Genomic DNA, 25,198 nt, shown 5'->3' on the forward strand with positions numbered 1-25,198 from the left:
GCAGGGTGACAATATACAGCCTTGACGGACTCCTTTTCCTATTTGGAACCAGTCTGTTGTTCCATGTCCAGTTCTAACTGTTGCTTCCTGACCTGCATATAGGTTTCTCAAGAGGCAGGTCAGGTGGTCTGGTATCCCCATCTCTTGAAGAATTTTCCACAGTTTATTGTGATCCGCACAGTCAAAGGCTTTGGCTAGTTAATAAAGCACTATGTGAAATACATATAGCTGATTCACTTCAGTATATAGCAGAAACTAACACAACATTGTAAAGCAACCATACCCCAATTTTTTTTTTAAAAAGCAGAAAAAAATAATGTAATCTCTACACATCAATGCTTCTCCAAAATAAAAATCCTATACAATCCTACATACATTCAGTGAAATAACCTATCTGGTGTCACATCCATTCTTCCAAAAACCTTAATTACCTCATGTATTATTAATAATGACCTGGGTTTGATCCCTGGGTTGGGAAGATCCCCTGCAGGAGGGATGGCAACCCACTCCAATATTCTGGCCTGGAGAATTCCATGGACTGTATATCCATGGGGTCACAAAGAGTTGGACATGACTGAACAACTTTCACTTCATTATTAATATTAATCCCTGAAGATTTGAGTAGACTATCTTCAGACTGAGGTAGAACTTTCATTTTGTTGCCTCATTTTGCAGCCTCTACATATTGGTTCAAAGAACTAACTCTGGAAATTTCAAGAGATACACTTAAAGAATCCCAAATAGTATCCTGTTACATTCTTTCATCATATTTAGCTAATGCCTACTCTGAGCTATCTATAATAAAGAAGGTAGACAATTCTTTTCAACAAAGATGACTATGTTATTTCCATTTATCTTATCTCTTTTCTTCCCGAACACCCATAAGTCATCTATTCACACACATCTCTTCTTTTGGAAAAAGAGTTATGGTACAGGGCGAGTTTGTACTGATGGTAAGACTCAGAGGACCACTGAAATTCTCTCCTTGGTGTTTAGTGTTTCATTGGCTGCCTGACTCTATATTCCTGATGCTTTGTCAATGTATCAAGCTGTGTTTGGAAAAGAACTTGTCCAAATTCTCCATTTTACCTCCACTTAATGTAACTGGTGATGGCGTGGAAATTCTCTTCAAGGTAAACATGAAGAAACTCTAAGGTGGTAATACTTGCCCTTCAGTTGAAATAATTACCTGGTCTTTACTGACTGCAGACTTTTGGGTGTTGATAGAACACATTCGGCAGGTTCTTTTTAAAAATAGGTAATGATCCTTTAGAGGATGAAACCCCACTTCATAACATGCAATTTTGTTAACCACTCTGTTTAGAAAACTGGGCTCCCTCTGGTTTCCCAGCGCTGGTAGCTCTGCTTGACGCATGAGGTTGGAGCTGCGTCCGTCATGCCACTTTAGATTACTGGATCTCACAGGATGCTACAAGGCAGACACACCCCAGGCTGACTCACTGAGTGGGAAGTTTAAAAAGATGGTTTTCCTCAGCCATCAATTAGATAAACCACATTTTCCAGGAGAAAAACAGCATCTTGAAAAGTTCTTTACAAACAAAGCTCTCTTGCTCATAATGCTTTCGGTCATGTTTTCTTGTGAAGGGAAGTATAACTTTAACCTTAATTGCACTTACAAATTAGCAAGTAAAATATAATGCCACCCTTTCCCCCGTCCTTCCTTCCTTCCTTTCTTTTTTTTTCCTTCAAAAGGAGACCCTTTCATGATTTTAGCTCTGGTAAAATTAGAGCTTTCTTCCTCTTTGCCTCTTCCCTCAAAGTTGTGGTTTTGACCAACCACGTGGTGAATAAGTTATAGATGCCTGAGCTCTGTTTCCTCTGCCCTAGTTACTCTTCTTTATACATTTTCTTTCTACTTTTTTTGCAACCTCCTTGAAAATATAGTGAGGAAAGGACATTTTCAGATTGTGTCTTTTTGAAAACGGCAATTTGGATTTAAGATATTTGTCAGGAAGAATTAAGCACCGAATAATAATTTAAATCTCTTTGCCTCATGCTTCTCCAGTGCTGGCTCTGTGTTTGGAAAGTAATGGATAAGTGTCTCTCACTGTACTGTAGGATTCCAAAGAACAAAGGGCATGTTTGTGGCTTCTATCTCTTGGTATACAAAGTACCTAATGCACATTAAGTTACATGTTAAAATAGACCTTCTTTATCACATAAATGAATAAATGAGAAAAATACATAATCAAACAATTTTCACAAAATATTGTACAAAATTTCTTGATCTTACTCATCCAAAACTTGAGACCAAGATGACAATATTATTGCTTGGGATTCCATACTGATATTTTGGGTCTGAAGATTCTCTGTATATCCTTTTAATACTGATATCTAGATGTGAGACCAGCAGTTGATCATCTCCATCCCTTTACTGTCCTACTTTTGGGTATGTGAATATAAGGATCCAGGATCATTAAGGCATCCCTCTGCTTTTTGGTCTCTTGTGCTAAGTCACTTCAGTTTGACTATTTGTGATCCTATGGACTGTAGCCCACCAGGCCCCTCTGTCCATGGGATTCTCCAGGCAAGAATACTGATCTCTTAGATTTGTCTTTATTGGAGTCAATTTACAGCAGCCAATGGTAATATGTGCTCAGTAAATTCAGATGAAAGCAGTGCCAACAGGTAAGAATAATGTGACCAGGTTTTCTTGTATGGATATGTGTGTGTGTCTGTATTATCCTATTTAAGTCTCATAATAATTGAGAAAGTTATTATCTTCACCTCACAAATGAGAAAATAGCAGCTGGTTCAGATAAGTAGTTTGCTACAAGTCAGAAAACTGAAGTTTTGCATTCTGGCTTCAAGATGTGTACTCATAAATACTAAATAATGCTGCTCCCACCAAATTATATTTCCTCTCTGGTATTAGATATTCTGCCACTCTTTTCCATTTGAATTACATTAGATATTTTTGAAAATTTATTTTACAACAGAATAGTAGTAAAATAGACACCATGGAGATAAAGTCTGTGCCCTTTGATAGTGGATGTTATGATTCCTGTGTTATGGCTTAAGGCATCACCACTGCTTCTTTAGGGGATGGGGCAGGTTAAAACCTGCCCCCCCCCCCACCACCCTTGGGACTAGGAGAATGGGGCAGGTGAAACAGGAAATACAGTTCTTAATATGGAATGAACAAAACCATCCAAAGCTTTCCATATCACCACTGTCTCCTTGGGTGTCCTGAGCTCCATCCTATATTTTGAAAGGCTTAGGAACACTCCAGGCCTATGGGTTGGATGCCAACATATGGTAACTCAGACAAGCCAACATTCTTCAGACATAGCAGAGCACTCTCCTGTTGAACAATCAGAGGGCATACAGGCACCTGCAATGGGTGCTCACTTGGAATAAAAGGGATGGCCTCTGAGCATCACTGGCTCAGGTCCCAAAAGGCTTTGGGGTGCTGCATGGTGCTAACATAAATAAGAAAAAATAAGAGCAGACTTTGCATATTGAGCCTGCTCCTCTCCTCCAAGCACAGAAGGTCTCTCCCACTCCTCCGTCCTACCTGTCTACATTCTTCTCTATCTCCCAACCTATATATTCTACCAACTGTTTCTGATCAAACATTATATGCTTTCAGGCAGCTTTAGGATCCTATTCTGGAAGTCAGTGCTGAGCACTGTTTTATATGAATGTTCCATAGGTTCCAAACATCCTAATGTTCTCACAGGTAACAGATGGAATAGGGGAAGTTCGTGAATAAGGAAAAGCAAGGGGGAAAAATCATATTAATATGTTTCAAAATATAATATTGCACCTAAGACTCCAGAGGATCTTACAGAAGGTCTTAATGTATTTAAAGGCTTTTGAGTATCATCATATTAGCATCATATTTTCAGAAGTTGTTTTTCAAAAACTGAAGTTGCCAAATGCTGAAATCAATCCAGTTTGGATACTAAATTTATGCCATCTTTTCTATTGTAAATTGATAATTATATACTCTACTGACCCTGTCCCAATATATATGAATGTCAACAAGCCTTTTTATAAGAGAGAGTCTTTCTAATAGAAAGTTCCTATCATTAATCAAGGGTAACTACAGATGTCGGACACGACTGAGCGACTTCACTTTCACTTTTCACTTTCATGCATTGGAGAAGGAAATGGCAACCCACTCCAGTGTTCTTGCCTGGAGAATCCCAGGGACAGAGGAGCCTAGTAGGAGGCCGTCTATGGGGTCGCACAGAGTCGGACACGACTGAAGCAACTTAGCAGCAGCAACTACAGATGAGTAGGTGAGAAGACCATTAGTGAGCTTGATGCAGCTTGGAGAGGAGTTTCCAGAGCTGCTTCAGTTCAGTTCAGTCACTCAGTTGTCTCCGACTCTTTGTGACTCCATGAATCACAGCACACCAGGCTTCCCTGTCCATCACCAACTCCTGGAGTTCACTCAAACTCATGTCCATCAAGTCAGTGATGCCATCCAACCATCTCATCTTCTGTCATCCCCTTCTCCCACCTTCAATCTTTCCCAGCATCAGGGTCTTTTCCAGTGAGTCAGTTCTTTACATCAGGTAGCCAAAGTATTGGAGTTTCAGCTTCAGCATCATCCCTTCCAATGAATATTCAGGACTGATTTCCTTTAGGATGGACTGGTTGGATCTCCTTGCAGTCAAGGGACTCTCAAGAGTCTTCTCCAACACCACAGTTCAAAAACATCAATTCTTCAGTGCTCAGCTTTCTTTACAGTCCAATTCTCACATCCATACATGACTACTGGAAAAACCATAGCTTTGACTAGACAGACCTTTGTTGGCAAAGTAATGTCTCTATTTTTTAATATGCTGTCTAGGTTGGTCATAGCTTTTTTTTCAAGAAACAAGCATCTTTTAATTTCATGGCTGTAGTCACCATCTGCAGTGATTTTGGAGCCCCCCAAAATAAAGTCTGTCACTGTTTCCATTGTTTCCCCATTTATTTGCCATGGTGATGGGACCAGATGCCATGATCTCAGTTTTCTGAATGTTGAGTTTTAAGCAAACTTTTTCACTCTTCTCTTTCACTTTCATCAAGATGCTGTTTAGTTCTTCTTTGCTTTCTGCCATAAGGGTGGTGTCATCTGAGGTTACTGATATCTCTCCCAGTAATCTTGATTCCAGCTTGTGCTTCATCCAGCCTGGCATTTCTCAAGATGTACTCTGCATAGAAGTTAAATTAACAGGGTGACAATATACAGGCTTGACATACTCCTTTTCCTATTTGGAACCAATCTGTTCCATGTCCAGTTCTAACCAGTCTGTTGTTCCATGTCCAATTCTAACTGTTGCTTCTTGACCTGCATACAGATTTCTCAGGAGGCAGGTCAGGTGGTCTGGTATTCCCATCTCTTGACGAATTTTCCACAGTTTGTTGTGATCCACACTGTCAAAGGCTTTGGGGTAGTCAATAAAGCAGAAGTAGATGTTTTTCTGGTATTCTCCTGCTTTTTTGATGATCCAACGGATGTTGGCAATTTGATCTCTGGTTACTCTGGCTTTTCTAAATCCAGTTTCAACATCTGGAAGTTCAGAGTTCATGTACTGTTGAAGCCTGGCTTGGATAGTTTTGAGCATTAAAATGATAGATTTATCTTAGAGGTTGCTTACTCTTTGTTGTAGCCATAGCTGTCAGAGACTAAAATTCCTTTACTGTCTTTGTTTACTTTAGTGACCCCTGTTGACTTTAAGTTTCCATAGAGATTCTTTCTTAAGTAGGGTCTGAGCTTTGCAGTTCTTTTAGCTATAATTCACTGTTGTTATGTTGGAGCCCTATCCCTGTGGTGGTAAGAAGTGGAGGAAGGGAAATGCTCTAGTGCTGTGATTAAGTCTTAGTCTTCAGGGAGCCTATGCCCTAAACTGACTTTCACAAATACTTCTTAGGTCCCTGTTCCAGTCCTGTCCATTGGTGTGACAGTAAGGCTAGAGGGGGCTGGAAGAAGATATTCCTCTTCTCCCCAGTCACTTAGACTCTGGTAAATGGTTTACCTTGAGGGCAGGCCTTTGTTAAGGAGGGCCAAGAGTTCTGAATGCATCTCAAAATGATTACTTTCCCTTCCCCCTGCCAGAAGCACTGGAGGCAAGGTGGGATGGGGTTTCCTCTGATATTCACCTTAAGAACCTGATTAGGTCCTTGAGGTAAAACTTATAAAATGTGAAGTTTATCCACACTGCTCCTCCAGCAATCTACCAATGACAGTTTTAAGTATTCCTGTCTATAACCTTCTGTTCCTGGGCTTCTGCTCCCATATTCTGTGATTCTCAGTTTCTACCTCTTTCTAGATTTTGTGGCACCAGTTTGTCATGTGACCTCAATTCTCAGATGGATCTAGAAAGAGTTGTTGATTTTTCAGTTTGTTCAGCATTTTTCTTGTTTTGAGAACTAGAGTGATGACTTGTTCCAATCTCTTTATATATCAGGCCAGAAACTGGAAGTCAGAAAGACAGATTTATTAATATATCTAGTTTAGAGAGAGAACAGTAGTCCTGATACAGACTACTTCAAGAAATGAACTTCAGCTGTAGTTAACTCACTTGAAAAATCATATCCAAATAATAGTGAAAGGAAAATAAAATCATTGGCAAATAAAGATTATTTAAAAATCTGAAAACTGGTCTGACTCAGAATTAGTACCACGCTGCCATTTAGGAAATTTATCCATGATTGCTAAGCTATCCTAACCACTACTTTCGAGATCTAGATTTGTAAAACATATAGACAATATCAACAATTGATTTTTTGTTACTTAGATATACATTGTGAAGTGATTTCTAATGAGATACCAAGAATTCTACCACATAAACAGAAATATTTAGCAATCTCCAGCCACTGTTGGTAGAAATTCAGTAAGTAAATTCTTTCTCATAGATAATAATGCTATATAATTTGGTAAAGTAAAAGTACTAGGATTCACCTGCCAGTGAATTAGCGCCTCAGAAAATACCATGAAATGCATATTAGATGATTCAAAGTCAATAAAAATTTTCCCACAAAGAAAACATCAGACCCAAAAAACTTTATAGAGTAGTTCTACCACATATTCAAAGAAAAAAATAATTTCAGGTTTTTACAAAACTCTTCCAAGAGGATAGAGACAGAGAATATGCCCAATCTCATTTTATAAGTCCAGCATTTTGATGTTTAAACCTGACCAGAACAGTCAAATAGATAAAAATTATGCAACAATCACACTATTGAACAAATATATAAAATATAAATGCGTGCATCCTAAGTCACTCCAGTCATGCCCGACTCTTTGTGACCCTATACACTGTAGCCCACCAGGCTTCTCTGTCCATGGGATTCTCCAGGCAAGAATAACGGAGTGGGTGGCAATGCCCTCCTCCAAACATAAGTAATTAAATAAAATATTAGCAGTTGGCATAAAGTAATATATAAGTTAATACATCATCAGTGAGATAAGTTTATCCCAGGACTGGAAAGTTGATAACAACAGAAAATCATTTAATATAACTTTTCATATTATTAAAGGAAGAAAGGCAGATGATTATCTTAATAGATGCAGAAAAAGCATTTTTTATTTTTTATTTTTTTTTTGTTGTTGTTGTTCCTAATTTTATTTTATTTTTAAACTTTACATAATTGTATTAGTTTTGCCAAATATAAAAATGAATCCGCCACAGGTATACATGTGTTCCCCATCCTGAACCCTCCTCCCTCCTCCCTCCCCATACCATCCCTCTGGGTCGTCCCAGTGCACTAGCCCCAAGCACCCAGTATCGTGCATCAAACCTGGACTGGCAACTCGTTTCTTACATGATATTTTACATGTTTCAATGCCATTCTCCCAAATCTTCCCACCCTCTCCCTCTCCCACAGAGTCCATAAGACTGTTCTATATATCAGTGTCTCTTTTGCTGTCTCGTACACAGGGTTATTGTTACCATCTTTCTAAATTCCATATATATGCGTTAGTATACTGTATTGGTGTTTTTCTTTCTGGCTTACTTCACTCTGTATAATAGGCTCCAGTTTCATCCACCTCATTAGAACTGATTCAAATGTATTCTTTTTAATGGCTGAGTAATACTCCATTGTGTATATGTACCACAGCTTTCTTATCCATTCATCTAGTGATGGACATCTAGGTTGCTTCCATTTTTTAAATTCAATATTCATATATGATTTAAAAGAAATCTTAGCAAATTAGGTAAGCATGAAACTTCACTAATTTTATAAAAGGCAAACATAAACAGTCAAACAAAAATATATATTAAACATAAACCTAATGAGGTAATGTTGAAGGCATTTCCATTAAGGTCAGGAAAGAGATCAAGATGGCTGTTACCATCACTTCTAGTCAACCACTGACTATGGGATCTAGCTGATGCAACCTAGTAGGAAGAAAAGAAACAAAGGAAATAAGAAAGCAAAAGAAGAACCAAAAGACTCATTTTTTACAGATGATATAATTTTCATCTTAATGTAAAAAAAAATCTAAAAGAAATTTTAGAAAAATTAAGACATTTAATAAGAAAGTTTGGCAAGTCTTGATATAAAAATCAGTTGTATTTATACATCAGGGATAGCCATTACAAAGCAGTTTTAAATAAGGACATTTTCAATGGCAACTAAAAATATAAAAATACTTAGGAATAATTATATCAAAAGTCAGGCAAACCCTTAATGGAGCAAATTAAGAAATTTTGATAAAAATCATCAAAGATGATTAAACAAGAGAAATAACCTGTTCTTGCAAAGACTCAATTTTGCCCCTATTAAGCCATAGATTAAGTGATTTACAATAAAAATTCTCAAATGGTTGTAGAGAGCACTGCAGTGCTTCAGGGCCTGGTAACATGTATCAGTAGGAGGTGGTAGAGAACACAGGGAACTAGATTCTGAAGGTCCTGGATCAACTGGGTCATATCATAAAATTGGATAAGAGAGAGTTTTTTGATTTGGAAGCACATTTCTACACTATATGATTTAATCCCTTAGCAAGGATGCCAGGAGACAATGTTATCACACTGCTAGGACAGCTCTTTACTGTTGTTTAGTCACTAAGCTGTGTGCAACTCTTTGTGACCCCATGTATTGTAACCTGCCAGGCTTCTCTGTCCATGGGATTTCTCAGGCAAGAATACTGGAGTGAGCTGCCATTTCCTTCTCCAAGGAATCTTCTCAACCCTTGCATTTCCTGCAAGAGATCAACCCTGCATTTTCTGCATTGGCAGGCAGATTCTCTACCACTGAGCCACCAGGGAAGTCCCAAGGATAGCTCTTAGATGCCTGGGAAAACCAATAGCACTCACTAAGTGAAGTATAAGTGCTAGAACTGCAACAGCCAGGAGAGGATCAACAGTTCACAGAAGTGGACATTCCAAAGTGATATAGTACATGAAGCAAAAAGCTGTCATCTGACTATATTCTACAGGAAGGCCTGAAAGAGCTTCCATTTATTAGAACAATAAATAATGTTCTGGTGAGACAGGCACCAACATCACTGAGAAGCCCTTTAACTTGGGACTGTCATTACAGAACTGGGCTCACAGACAGCAATTGGGGGTCATCCCAACATACTAGAGGCTAAGATGTGTGGCTTAACCATTAGAATAGAAGTGGGCACAGTTATCACAAACAATAACAAATTAGAATGGCAGCCAGGAGCAACCATGGAGATATTTAACAGAATGCAATCTTCCAAGTGGCCCAAGAGATGGACACTTTAATGATCCAGACCCACTGGGTTTAAGCAGAAACTGGGTGATTAGGAGGTAGGATCTTAGAACATCCAACATCAGAGCACTCTAGTAATTTTCCTAGTCTTTCCTCAATGGATGTAAAAGCTATTATCAGAAGGGAAAGGGAAAATCCAAATATATTGAGAACTGTTGGCCATAGGGGCTAAAGTAGCAAATGGTATGCCTTCCTTAGGATGAGGGCATGTAGAAGTAAAGTAATAAATAAAAGGAATTTTGACCCAGGTCTAGCTCACAGAGTGTCCACTGAGTCTGTGAATCCAGTAAGTGGCCATTTCTCTCAACCCTGAATTTAAAATGTAAACAGTATACTTGGTAGATGGCATAACCTTCACATTCATCTCTTGATCTGTAAAATAACATCTATCCCAATGGGGAAAGCCAGGTTAAAGACTCTGAAACTTCTCTCCTTCATGCAGCTAAAATAGTAAGTTACAAAGAATATTGCACCTTGGAGTGAGGAGGGTGGATTGCCAAAGATGAGTGCTACCATTAAGGTCTTAAAGTGTGCAGGAGTGGTAGTCTCTAGCATATACCCATTTACTTCACTTGTGTGGCTCCTTCAGAAATTAGATAGATCCTGGTGGATAACAGTCTACTGCAAATTAAACCCAAGAATACTGTTGCTATGCCAGTTGAGGTATCTTTCTAGAGCAAATTATCACAGCTTTAGGTACATGGTATTTTGAATTCACATGATAACACCCATCAGTAAGAATTCACCATACAAGAAATGTTAAACAGTCAATAGAGAATATAGTATAAACAGCTGACCTTAGCCAGCCCCTGCCATGGTCTCCTCAGTATTAACACAATGGGCTTAAATATGAAGTAGCTGTGGATGCAACCTGACAAGTGTTCCAACTCACCAAAGCTAATCTAGCTACTGCTGCTACTAGATATTCAGTCTTCTGGAAACCAATTCTAGACAACCCAGTTTAACATAACTCTCAAGAAGAGCAAGCAGCCACTTGGTGGCAGGTTGATTACACAGGACCTCTTAATGACTGAATTGTGTCCTCCCCCCCCCCCCCCCCCCCCCGCCCCCGCCAAAAGATATGCTGAAGTCCTGGTACCTTTGAATGCGAACTTGTTTGGAAATAGGTCTTTGAAGATGTATTTAAGATATAAGTTAAGATAAGGTGGCATACAGTGGGTTGGCCCTTAATCTGACGTGTATCCTTAGAAGAGGAGAAGAGACACAGAGACAGACACATAGAGAAGAATGGTATGTGAAGACACAGAACTGGAGGTATGACAATCATGTGACCACAGAGACAGAGATGGGAACTGTGTAGCTATAAACTATAGAACAGGAAGCACTGCTGACAACCACAAGAAGCCAGGAGAAAGAGCATGGTCCTGCCATCACCTTGATTCTAGATTTCTAGCCTGTGAAATTGTGAGAAAATAATTTTCTGTTTTAAGCCATTCAATTTGAGGCCATTTGTTACTGCAGCCCTAAAAACTAATACAAGACGTTTCACCCTTGGCAAGGGATTTATTTCATCTAAAACTGATACGTATTATGGGTATGGTTCGCATTTCCTGCCTGCAGGACCTTGGTCAGCACAACTGAAAGCTTACAGGGATTCACCAACACAGAACACAGCGTGCTACTTAACACTGCCTTGGACCAAGGGTCCCAAAACAGAGGTCTTCAGGGACTGGGAAATAGCCATAGTTTTACATTCCTTAATGGTGAAAAATTGAAAGCATTTTCCCCTAAAGTCAGAAACAAGACAAGGGTGCCCACTTTCACCACTACTATTCAACATAGTTTTGGAAGTTTTGGCCACAGCAATAAGAGCAGAAAAAGAAATAAAAGGAATCCAAATTGGAAAGGAAGAAGTAAAACTCTCACTGTTTGCAGATGACAGGATCCTCTACATAGAAAACCCTAAAGACTCCACCAGAAAATTACTACAGCTAATCAATGAATATAGTAAAGTTGCAGGATATAAAACTCCAGCTATTTTCTTAGTGAAAACACTTACTCTCTGGGAACCAGGAGCTCTATACCTATAGGTTGCAGAGATATATCCTGGAAGATGGCATCCCATCTTTTCAGGGCATCATCTTCAAGTTGATGCCTCATCAGTACCTTTGAAAGGCCATTCAATTGCTGTATTAGGCCAGCATTGTCTGGATAGTATGTTTTGTGATAGATCCATGGGATCCATTGGACATGTGTCTACATGTTGTACCATCTTTGGCACATAGGTGATCCTCTGTGTTATTTCTTGCCACTCCCTTGCTCAATGGTGACAGTAAATAGACAAGTGCAGGAGCCATGTCCTGAGAAGGGCAGAGAGTCTCAAACATTTAGGGATAAGGGTCTGGTCATGCTTTGTGTAAGTCACCTGGACCAGTAGAGGTGCTGGTGAAGGGTGAGGAGAGTCTACAAAGGGTGTTGGAGCAGTGGAATTACAAGTTGTACCTTTGAGTAAATTGAATAATTAGTTAATTGCATAAATAGGTATGATGGGCAGTTAATTCAGTTAGCCTTCCTCTTATAATTTTACCCCCAAAAGAGAATAAACTGAATCCTGAAGGATCTCAACTGTGGTGGATGCTATAGTATACCACCTGAATCTACCATGGCACTCCTTCCTCAAGCTGCCTGGACTGTTGACTGCTGACAAGTTATAGTCAACTCTCTCTGTAGCAAAGAGAGCTGAAAGGAGTTGCCTTACTCCAACATTCTGTTCCCCTTGGAGAAGCAGTCTACATGGAACATTTGACTGATGTGGGGGTTAAATGGTCTGGCTCCTTTAACTCAATTTAGGACATCTCTGAAGAGTCCATGTAGCTTCATAGCTCCTCATGATATCTATTGAGGCCTCTAATAAAATTGCATCATAGCTAAATGTCTCCTTCTGTTCCATCTTGCTTGTCTCACTCCTTTCTCAGGTGCTGACTGCATAAACTGCATAAAGGGCATAAACTGCTGCATATGAATCCCCATCTGAGTCTGTATCTCAGGGAACTTAAGCCAAGACAAAGTTTTACTATGGCATTTGAGAACCTGATCTTAAAATTTATATGAAAGAGAAAAATTCAACAATAGTCAAGAAAATTGCTGAAGAAGAAGAACAAAGGTGGGAAATGGGTGTCGTTGGTGGTGTTCTCTGCACTATCAGATGTCAAGACTTATTATAAAGATGTAGGAAATGAGACAGTATAATTTTGCTATGCTGCTGCTGCTGCTGAGTCATTTCAGTCGTGTCCGACTCTGTGTGACCCCATAGACGGCAGCCCACCTTGGGATTCTCCAGGTAAGAACACTGGAGTGGGTTGCCATTTCCTTCCCCAATGCATGAAAGTGAAAAGTGAAAATGAAGTTGTTCAGTCATGTCCAACCCTCAGCGACCCCACGGACCGCAACCTTCCAGGCAAGAGTACTGGAGTGGGGTGCCGTTGCCTTCTCCATAATTTTGCTATAGAAGCAGATAAATAATAATGAAGAATAGAAAACTAGACATAGACTGAAACATACAGGAAAACTTGAATCATGACAATGAGTCTAACAGATCATTGAAAGAAAGATGAAATGTTTAGTAACTGTGTTGCTAGAATTTGCTATTTGATAATATAGGTATAAAGAAAATCCAACTGGATTAGTGACATATATAGAAGACAAAACTGTAAAACCTTTAGTTGTCAAAATAGGAGAATATCTTTCTGACATCAAGATAGAGAAGGATTTTCTAAATAAGACACAAAAAAGCATAAACTGCAAAATAAAAGATTAATACATTTGATCGTATTAAGAACTTATTGTCCTCAAAAGTCACCATAAACAAAATAAAAAAGTAATTCACAGACTAGAAAAATATATTTTAAATTCACACAGCTACAATAGAGTAGTATCCAGAATATGTAGAAACCCTATAGATCAGTAAGAAAAACGAAAACTTCTTTTTTTGAAACAAAATACATGAGCAAGTATCTTTTATAACATTAATAGAAATCTTTTAAAAAAATCTTAAAATAAAAGTTGTCTAAAAATGTGTACCACCTAGATATACACATTTAGCCAGGAGATGTAGAGGACTCATGCCTTTTGCTCATCTATGTACATTTCTTTCATCTTTCTGGTGACTTCAATCCTCATGAAAATCTTATCTTAAATATATTCTTAACATATTCAATATTATAACTAGCAAGCAAAAATTGGTTTCATCTCAACAAGATCTTCAAGCACAGTTCTTGAAAGATATTAAAATTCATTATGCTTAAGAAGCACTATATATATAAACACACATACATATACACATATGTATATACATGTAATAGCTGTGAGCATACATTTTATATGTTTAAACATTGTAAATGGTAGAATTTATTTTTAAAATTAGCCGATGGGGAATTTCTCAACCAGAAGGAATTATGGTAGAAACTGCCTAGGAAATATCAACTAGAAATGGAGGATTTAACCATATCCCTCTCACTTTGCATTAGTCTGGAAATATTAAATATGTTACCATATCCTGCCTTTCCCCTCACACTGAATCCTTGGTGTTATCACCAACATTTAGCATCTTTTTCAGCAGAACATTAATTTTCTATTCCAATTCTCCTCCACATAGTGGTCCAGACAGCCACTATTAATTCTTCAGAGTTGGCAAAATAAATGACACTTATTTGCCATCTCTACTCTAGACCAAGAAACATAATAAAATAAACATTTTTAATTTTAGCCTTCAGGAACATTTGTTCATACAAATAATATATACAATATATTATCCCTCATTGATGAGCACCCTTCTTTGAAATCTTAAGCACCAAACCCAGAATCATAAGGACTTTGAACACTGGTACACATGCCATCTTTTAATGCTAGAAAAGTTTGTTTTCATAAAAGCCAATCTTATTTTTAGTCCTAGTCACTTTAGTCACTGTAACCAAAATTATGTAAACTTTCTAAATAGACTAAATATTCTAAAAATACAGTAGAACACCAGCCTCCACACCAACCAAGTCACAATATGGGTGTCTGGCCTAAACCCACAAAATGAGAATGATGGGAAGGTCATTTATCAAACTGCAGGGACCATAACACACTCCCACCCCTGTGTTGAAAAAAGGCAATCAAATAGCTGTTACTCAAAGTGATTCCAGGATCTTTGGGAAAGCATCCCTGCATACCTGAAAATGCTGATCATATTAGGCTTATGATTTAAATCCCATGATTATATCCATGTGCGTTTTGAACACTTTTCCATACTTTGAAAAATAGTAACTATTTCCAACTTTGTTACTATGTTTTCAGAACCTCCCTTGAAGAAATAAGAATGTGACATGGGCTGTGGAAAAATAATTTGTCTCAATCTATTTGTTACCACTTATACTGCAGCCTTGGGTACTTAGATTGCTAAATGAACAGCTGCTTTGACCATTAGGAAGACTTGGAATGATAACATCGAACATTATGACTTTCTCATCTCCTCTTGCATCTTTGGCTAATGGAGGTCCCATCACTGATGCCTTTAAATCACTGAAGCACATTTGGTAAAACAGAGAAATGTGTTTTCCCTTTTGTTGTCACTTGCTATTTGGAAAAGCAACAATGCCAAGCTGCTGCCTTACACCTGCTACATAACTTCATTTACTTTAAAACATTTCAGTTAGGACAATTTCTGGTTTCCATGCTCTAGAAGCAAATTTTTAAAGTATTTTAAATTGCAAGGTCTAAATCCCCACCATTGTATTTGTTGATTAGAAATGTTTTCAGTGGTGAAATTAGCGGTGATCAAGCTATGTGAGATTAGTGGGGGTGCGCCACCCTTTCAAATACAGACTGTAAAAATTTGGTGAGTCCAACTTTCTAACACTTTCGCAGCAAGTAAAGCCTTAGCACTAAAACTTCATACCCTGCTATAGCCCAACCCCTCCACAGCAATGACTTACTGGAGGGTTTTGTCATCTTTACTGACCAAAAAACAAATAATCTTGGTGTTGCCAAAAATTTTTTTCTTGCATTTCCCTTGCAATAAACCTTTAAAGAAAAGTGCTCTTACAGTGTAGTGAGGGCAGGGAGTAAAATTATTGCAACATAGTTTAAAGTGACAAAAAATAAAGTGTAAGCAAGATTAATGCTGATCAAATGGAAAATGGTCCATTTGTGGAATATTATGCAATATTAGAAACTATTAGTAAAGAATAATTAAGCTACGTAAAAGTGACTTGGGACATGAGGGTATTCTAAAAAGTGTTATATGAGGAAAATGGTCTATGAGGAAGAGTATTTAATATTCCATTTTTATAAAGCAGTGTGTAGTGTGTGTGTGTCTGTGTGTGTACATGAAATTACAAACAATACATAACATGGGGCACTAAATGATAGAGATGAGTGGAATGGGAAAGTGAGGTAAGCAGAAAATAAAAGCTGGGAAAAGACTGTAATATGAAATTTCATTTTGTATGAAATTATGGATAAGGTGATGGCACCCCACTCCAGTACTCTTGCCTGGAATATCCCATGGACGGAGAAGCCTGGTAGGCTGCAGTCCATGGGGTCGCCAAGAGTCGGACACGACTGAGCAACTTCACTTTCACTTTTCACTTTCATGCACTGGAGAGGGAAATGGCAACCCACTCCAGTGTTCTTGCCTGGAGAATCCCAGGGACGGGGGAGCCTGGTGGGCTGCCGTCTATGGGGTCGCACAGAGTCGGACACGACTGAAGCGACTTAGCAGCAGCAGCAGCAGCAGCATCAGCATATGTGCATATGTATGTTTACAGAAAGTGGAAGAATAAGGTGATTTTCTACCAATGACTTATTGTTCATGGTACACTAAGTAGAAAAAGTGTCTTGTAATGAGTATCTTATGATTCTATTTCAGGATAAAGGGAATAAACCACACTTCTATGTGGATATATCTATGGTCATGTATGCTCGTATGAGCAAAAAATGATACACAATAATACCTTTAGGGTCTGATCTTGGGTTGGGGTGGATTAATAGGATGTGAGGTGCTGGAGTGTGTGATTATTAGATCTGCCAATTTTTGAATTGCATTGTGTTGACTTACATATTACAACACAAATGCACTACTTCTGAAATTTGAAAAGGGGCAAATCTGAGACTGTGGATATCTGAACGGTTTTCTAAACAAGCTTATTTATTTAAAGAATTTATTTTAAACCAATAACCTCACTAAATTCACCAATGTACTGAGTCCTAAGCGGAAATCCTTAACTTAGTTCCCTATTTTGGCCAAAGTGCTTAAAATTAATTCATTTGTAGTACTAAAATTCTTAAGCAACTACCTGACTAAAGCCATTAAAGTTAAATCATGTTCATTTCCATTTGATCATGTTTATTGTCATTTTGGGTTTCCCTGGTGGCTCAGCAGTGAAGAATCCACCTGCAATGCAGGAGACAGGGGTTCACTTCTTGGGTCAGGAAAATCCTCTGGATAAGGAAATTACAACCCACTCCAGTCTTTTTGCCTGAGAAATCCCATGGATAGAGGAGCCTGGCAGGCTACAAACCATGGGGTTGCAAGAGTTGGACACTCACTAAACAACAACAATCGAAGAAGGCAATGGCACCCCACTCCAGTACTCTTGCCTGGAAAATCCCATGGATGGAGGAGCCTGGTAGGCTGCAGTCCATGGGGTTGCTGAGGGTCGGACACGACTGAGCGACTTCACTTTCACTTTTCACTTTCATGCATTGGAGAAGGAAATGGCAACCCACTCCAGTGTTCTTGCCTGGAGAATCCCAGGGACGGGGGAGCCTGGTGGGCTGCCATCTATGGGGTCACACAGAGTCGGAAACGACTGAAGTGACTTAGCAGCAGCAAACAACAACAAATTGTCGTTTTTGCATAGGAGTAATGCTTCTGATTTTTGAGTGCTGACTAATGAGAATTACTAAAAATGAGCATTTATGGAACTGCTTCTATATGCCATACATTACACTTTTTTTTGAGCTATAATTTATATTCAGTAAAATTTCCCCTTTCAAGTGTACTGTAACCATAAAAGTCCTCCAAGGAACAGATGCCGAGATGGGAATAAACATGTATTATACTGGCAAGTGTTGGCTTGTTTGTTTGATTGACTTTAGCTATTGTAATAGGAATTTAGTTGTTTGCCACTGATATCTTTTACACAATCCTATACTGCAGGTATAATTTGTAGAACAAATTTACTTTAAATAGCTTGCCCATGGCAACTCAGAGCTGGTCTGATCTTTAAAACGGTGCTTGTAGCCACATGTGACCTATTGTTGCCAAGATCCTGAGTCTTCCTTAAGTGACAGTGGGTTGTGCATGTGGTTACTCAGAAGCAGTGGAGCATGGAGTATATTTCCTGGCTAGTTCCTCAGTTCAAGGATGTGATCAATATCACAAAAACTTTCAAAACCTTTTACTGACTTATCTTTGCATAGTAGGACTATGCAAAGAAAATATGGAAGAGTAGAAAATAGAGAAAAAAGTCACCCACACTCTATTTAGTAAGCACATAAATTTAAGTTGCAGTTATGGCAGTTGAGGGGAAAATTATTGAAAGATAACATCAATAATAAGCTGGGTGAGGCTACTGTAAAATGAGTTGTTTATTTATGTAAATTTTCTCTGTGTTTCATGTGTAGTGATGACATTACTAAAAATCAATTTTTGGTTTTTAGGACCACAGCATAAAATTCAGAAGAAATAAGAACATGTAGACAAATATTCAATCTTCTACCTTTATGATTCAGATTTTTGTAAAATTAGTGGAATGATTTGACTGAAAACTAGCATTATTAATCATAATATGACTTCTAAGGAATTCACCTGATGGAAGGTGGTAGGGAAGAGAAGTTAAACAAAATCTTTGTGATGTTGTCTTTAATGTTGTTTTGGTCTTTTATTTTCAGCAGGGATTAGAGTGGCATTAAGGAAGTAAGAAATGTAGAGAAATTAAATTGTGTGATTTATGGGTAAATAACTTAGTAATACGACCCCAGTGAGACCAAGGGGTTGGGATTTGAGGGTGGGTTTGAGAGAATATGATTTGAAAGCTATCATTTTTTTTCCTGTATTTTTTGCTTTTTAAATCTAGGGTTACATTTATTCCTGCAGAAGGTTATCAGTAAAATACAAAAACACAGAAACAAGAACACAGAAACTAGTCTTTATTCCAGACCCCTTGTGTATATGTATGTGTAAACTAGCAAGCTATAAGCTCTAGAGAGCTTAGAAAAGGCATCCTAGCCTCTATCTAACCAGAACATCAATGTTTATCTACCTATCCCATAATTAAAATCACATGTCTGACCATAAGCTCTGAGTGAGGGTTTGCTTACCTTAATGACTGCTTGTAAACTACTTGGCCACTTAAGTGTCATTGGCTCTGTGAATTGAATCAGAAGGGAGAAAAGTGTCAATGTCAGAATCTACTTTAGGCCTTTAAGCTGATTCTACAACTTATAAAGCCATTCATATAAACAAATTCCAACCTCAAATATTTTTTTCCTCACCTCAGTCCATCAAATTGCAAGTTAAGTACTAATTCTGGTTGGTTGAATAACTCAACAGACCAAAAATATGTACTCATTACCTTAAAGTGCAAGTGATTTGCAAAATTTCACCTAGATGTTTTTATTCATGTCATGAAAAATTATGTATATTACCATTATTCAATATTTAGTCATCAGCCACTTTCTAAACAGTTTGAAATGTCAAGTCAAACCTAAACTTTATAAATTTTAAAGTGTTTAATTACACTAAGAAAAGAAAAATAGGATGAAATTATTCAGAGCTTAATTCTTAGACTGTTGAAAGGAAAATGTAAATTTTAACAATTTCCAATAGGTTCAAAATCAGAAGTTAATTTTATTTTTCAAGTGAACCAAATTCTTTTGTTTAAATGCCAATCTATTCATAGAATTACAAACTTACTGTATTCTAGAAAAGACTTAGATAATTGATACAAATATTTAAAAACAAATCATTGATATTAATAACATACAAAACGTATGCATTCTAGATAAGTGATTCCATTCAATTTTACACTTAATTGAAACATGTTAGATTTCCAAACATAAGTTTAATTTTTTCTTCCTGAGTTTGGTCAACTTTGCCTTAACAACTAGTGCATGCCTGCCTGGTTCTACCTTTTTACTCTACTGGAATATATAAATATCATATTAATGACATTTTAGTATTTGTTTTAATCCTATAACATACTTTATCTTACAATATCTTTTGTCTTTACTTTTCAAGTAAGGGAACTATTTGTAGACCTTAATTCTTGACTAAGTAGATGGAAGCATTTCTTCAGAGGCATCTGAGGTATGGTAATATGACTATGACCAACTTGATAAACGTACACCAAAAGACCGCAAGACATTTACCCATGTAAATTTAAGAAAACAGAATGCAAAGATAGGAGGAAGAGAAATGTAGAGAGTAAAGTGAAACTAGCTTACATAGAAATAATAAGTGACTTTACTGAAGTGGTTTGTGTCTTGACCTACTTTAAAGAGGAAGCTATTTAGAATGATCATATATTATGCCAACTTTCTTATAAAAGTTAGTGAACCCAGTGGAGGAATTTTTAGGAAAAGATTTAGCTTTTTTCCTTCCCCTGTATTACATGATCTAGACTTGTAAATGGAATGACTAGATTTCAGTGATTGGCATCTGCACTGTAAATTCATCAGTTCATTATTAATTATATTTTGTCAAGATTTTTTTTTAAAAAGCGTAAAAAAAAAAAGCATAGAATGATCCCCTAAGTAAACCATTCATTTTGATAGTCACTGAGATTTTAAAATTAAATTGGAATGGAAGCTTCAGTTTTATAAATAAAATAATTCAAGAACAATAGTTTTAATATAACATATACTCTTTTAGAATAAGCATCTGATGAAGTGTTCTGACTTTCCAAGAAAAATTGAATATTCAAACTAAATTTTGTATACAATTTCTCTGCAAGCTTGTACTTTGACATGAAAGTTTAAAATTTTTAAAGTAAAAGTTGGGATCAAGTTAAAGAAATTATGCATGCAATAAGGATCTCTGAGTGATTATGTTTATCATTGCAAGACTGAGCACAATTTGGCCCAGATTCTTAGGAGCCAGGAGAAAATAGAAACCCTAGCTATGATGATTCTTATATAAAAAAAAAAATGAAACATAGCTCTTAGGGAAAATGAAGTTATGCCTAGGAATAAAGCATAAATAGTTCCCTCTGGGACTATTTTGTAAACTTTACTTTGGAAACTGCATAATCTTAAATTCAATAGTAAATTTCATATAATTTCTTATTTTGGCCATTTAATAAAATAAGAGAGCATAATATTAGTAGGAACCTGGAAGCCTATTGATTGTCTGAATCATAGAGAACAGGCATTCAACTCACCCAGTTGTTAATCACTTTTATTCTTGGACTATGTGCCCTAAAATTATACTTCTTCCTCAAAGTTGGGCTTTTATAGGTATAATTCAGATATCAGCCCTCTGAAAATCTCTGCTACATCTAGTGTTATGGAAGGTAGGTAAAGAAGAAATAAAATATGTATTTAAAAAAAAATCCCCAAAGAAGAAAACCAAAACAATAAAATTAGATATAAAAATTGACAAACTTTCCTAAAATTTAGGATATACATATATAAATATGCTCTGAATGTACACATTGAAAGGGCACATTATGTGCCTGGGAAAATAGACTGAGAACACTGAGAAAATCTAACAAAATTATAGGTCATTCAAGAAAGTGAGTACATTCTTTTGACATCTGGATTAAAAGTCTAAATCATGTAAAAATGAAAGAAAAGCAAATTGTTAAGAATCCAATAGCAAAATTTTATGCCTTCTGGGGTAAACCAAAAATGAAAATCTCAGCCAAGTATTTTATATTCAGATAAATTGTTTTCCAAGTGTAAAGTCAAACTCTTTTCAATATCCCATGAGTTAGTCCTGAGGTATCTACTAGAAAATTAACCTTCAGACAACTAAAAGGACTGGTAATATATAAGGACTGGTGGTGAGCATTAGCATATAGTTAATTGTAGCACTATGAATAAACAATGATTAAAAAGAAAGTACATAATGCTTGCTCTTGAACAGGTCTCAGTAATTAATGATCTTAAAGGTAGTGGTGGTTTAGTTGCTAAGTTGTGTCCGACTCTTGTGATCCCATGAACTGTAGCCTTCCAGGCTCCTCTGTCCATGGGATTCTCCGGGCAAGAATACTGGAGTGGGTTGCCATTTCCTTCTCCAGGGGACCTTTCTGACCCATGAATTGAATCCAGGTCTCCTGCGTTTCAGGAAGATTCTCTACCAACTGAGCTACAAGGGAAGTTCTACTACATAATGTACCAATTCTAAAGGTGACATCTTCCCCAGGGGTATAGAGTAAATGGCAAGAAGGAACAGGGATAGAACACAGACTGCTTTAAACATATTTTGTTTTATAGAACTGACTTTGAAACCATGCAAGCATTTTATGGGCTTCCCTGGTGGCTCAGATGGTAAAGAATCCACCTGCAATGAGGGAGACCTGGGTTCGATCCCTGGGTTGGGAAGATCCCCTGGAGGAGGGCATGGTAATCCACTCCAGTATTTTTGCTTGGAGAACCCTCATGGACAGAGGAGTGTGGTGGGCTACAGTCCATGGGGTCAAAAAGAGTCAGACAAAAAAAGTTGTATCTCTAAACATTGAAGTTAAAATGAGATAAATGAATCTAAATGGGTAACTAGTTGCTGGCATAATAACACAGAAACTAATCAAAATAACTTAAAAAAAGTTTTGGGCTGTACATCCCTAACAGTATATGCCCTAAATGACAAAAATTGCTGGAAAAATTTAAACAGTTTTTTTAGGTGAGTCAGAGGTAAAGAATTTGCCTGCCAATGTGGGAGATGTAGGAGACACAGGAGATGCTGGTTCAATCCCTGGGAGGGGAAGATCCTCTGGAGGAGGAAATGGCAACCTACTCCAGCATTCTTGCCTGGAAAATTCCATGGACAGAGGAGCTGGCAGGCTGCAGTCCTTTGGGTCGCAAAGAGTTGGACACAACTGAGCTTGCACGTAAATATGTTTTTTCAGTCATTTTATAGGTAGTAGTGATTGTATTGCAATTCAAAAATGGTATGTATATAAAGTATAATTCTATGATCTTATAATTCTGTAATTCAGTGTCCTTCACAAGCAAGATTCTTGGCAAGGGAGAAAGGAAAAACAGATGTCAGAAAGAAGAGATTAAGTAAAGACCTTTTAGTCCTGAATTTGAAGTATCAATATAAATCAATGATATTTTTTACTTGAAAAAAACTATTTTCTAAATTTTTCAACTGAAAATTCCCATAAATACTGATGCACCCATTAACAACGAGTACCTCCAGAACCTAGAATTTAGTGCTGAAATCTACTTTCTTTCTTTCTGAAAGGAGCCAGAGCTCCTTGGAGAAATAGCTAATTCCAGGACCGGGACAGGAAATGTACAGATCATGTTGTATGCTCTTGTCACATCAAATAATAAGGAAGCTATCAAATATTACTAGGTTTATGTCAAAGATTTGGGAACCAACTTGCAGAGATTGTCAAAGATGAGACAATACAAAGACCAATGAGAGGAAAAAATACTTCAAAAGATTGAAATATATCAAATAAGTTTAAATCCAGGAGTTCATAATGATAATTAAAAATTTATCAGCAATTGAAAGACACTAGTGAACCAACTCATTATCTTGAAAACTTATAAACAAAGAACTACTGGATAATGAAATAGAATAGTAAGATTTTCTTTATTTTGGTATTTTAGCAAATAAAAAATAACTGATAGAATATCACTGTCTTGTAACCCAAAATGAAAGCAGGGGTCCTCAGGCTTTTTGGCACCAGGGACCAATTTCGCGTAGACAATTTTCCACATACCAGGGATGGGGTGGGAAGGTTTGGGGATGATTCATGTGCATTACATATATTGTGCACTTTATTTCTAATCTAATGCTGCTGCTGATCTGACAGGAGGTACCTGTGGATGGCTGGGAGGTTGGGGTCTCCTGAATTAATGGATCTAGGCATACAGTTACTGCTAACATCAGAAAGAGCAAGATAACCAGATAGGTGTCTCCTGATGGAGGAAAAAAGTGCCTCCTAAAAAAAAAAGTATTTTCAGAAAATCAAGTCTGAATCTGGTCAGTCCTCCAGGTTCAAAGACTAATTTATAAAAAATTCAGAAGGAAGAGGAACACATTAAACTATACTTTGGGGATGTAATCAGCAAAATCCTATAGGACATACAATCAAGTTTCTTCAGCAAACACATTACAAAGAGAAAAAAAAAGACAGAGTCAGAAACCAATAGATGAAAAGCAACTTCAAATGAATATATTAACCAATCACATGTGAGCCTTGTTTGGATCCTGATTCAAACTAGAAAAATTTGTAACATTAAAGCAATAATTGGAAATTTGAACACTGAATATTTGATAATATTCAGGAATTATTAATTTAAAAAATATCATGATATTGTGTTATATATAAAAGTCCTTTTCTTTTAGAGTTACATACTGAAATATTTGTTCATAAAATAAAATGTTGTCTGGAATTTGTCACAAAATAATTTGGCAAGATGAATATAGGGTAAGGGTATTTTGTTAAAGCTGGATAATGGCACATGGGGAGTTTACTACATTGTTCCCTATATTTTTGGGGGAAAATGTTCAAAAATAAAACATTTAAAACAAAAACCTGCATGGCATTGTCACGCCCTGAAGACACTTGAAATATTTGCAATTTTCTCCGTTAAGGAGTTATTTCTTTTCCGCTGTGTCTGAAGAAAGCAGCCAGTGCTGCATGCAAGATCAGCGAGGGTTAAAGAGAATAAGCAGCTGATACATCTGGGGAGCATTAGCTATGTTAAGGACAAGCCAGCATGAAAAGGTAACCGGAAGAAGCAGCTGAATATTCTCTGGTCAAGCCTTGAGGTCATCTGAATAGAGGGACTGTGGTTTACAGACTAGCATAGGACATTTATCATTTCAGCACTTTGTTTCAAACCCCAGCACAAGAGTTCCTTTGGTTTGGAATTGGATCAAAACCGAGTAAAAGACTTTTTTATTCTCCATAAGCAATTTTAAATGTTTTGTATACCTTTCAGGAAAGAAAAGACAGGATTTATAATATAGTAACAAAAATTGAATGTCTCTTAGAGTTTTTTCTATATTACAAAATTTTTCATTAGCCATAAATGTGAATATGATAAACACTTCTTTTGACTGTCCTATCAGTTTACGATCTACAGTATGTATTATATGTGGCACTGTGAAAAGCATGGTAGTTACAGGGTTATTGCAATTTCATGGAATGTAAGACTGAAATAAAACAAAATTATCTAAAATATTGACTCTGCCATTTCTCATCTTGTTGGGTTGGAAAGTTTATTTTGGTTCCCTCATCTGTAAAACAGGATGTTTTGTAGTAAGGTTTAGAGATAATGCATAAAGCACCTCAACCAT

The 25,198-nt window shown here is 37.1% G+C and overlaps 1 long non-coding RNA gene across 2 annotated transcripts in view; it reads right to left on the minus strand.

The window, feature by feature from the left end:
- Window positions 1-25,198, minus strand: part of LOC104989720 — a 185,629-nt gene that overhangs the window by 67,609 nt on the left and 92,822 nt on the right. For both annotated transcript variants that reach the window (XR_825408.1, XR_825407.1), the window contains exon 5: window positions 19,036-19,082. This is a non-coding gene — a long non-coding RNA (uncharacterized LOC104989720). The remainder of the gene's footprint in view (window positions 1-19,035; window positions 19,083-25,198) is intronic.

Source organism: Bison bison, unplaced genomic scaffold (genome assembly GCF_000754665.1).
Source record: "Bison bison bison isolate TAMUID 2011002044 unplaced genomic scaffold, Bison_UMD1.0 scf7180017864162, whole genome shotgun sequence".
Lineage (NCBI taxonomy): Eukaryota > Metazoa > Chordata > Mammalia > Artiodactyla > Bovidae > Bison > Bison bison.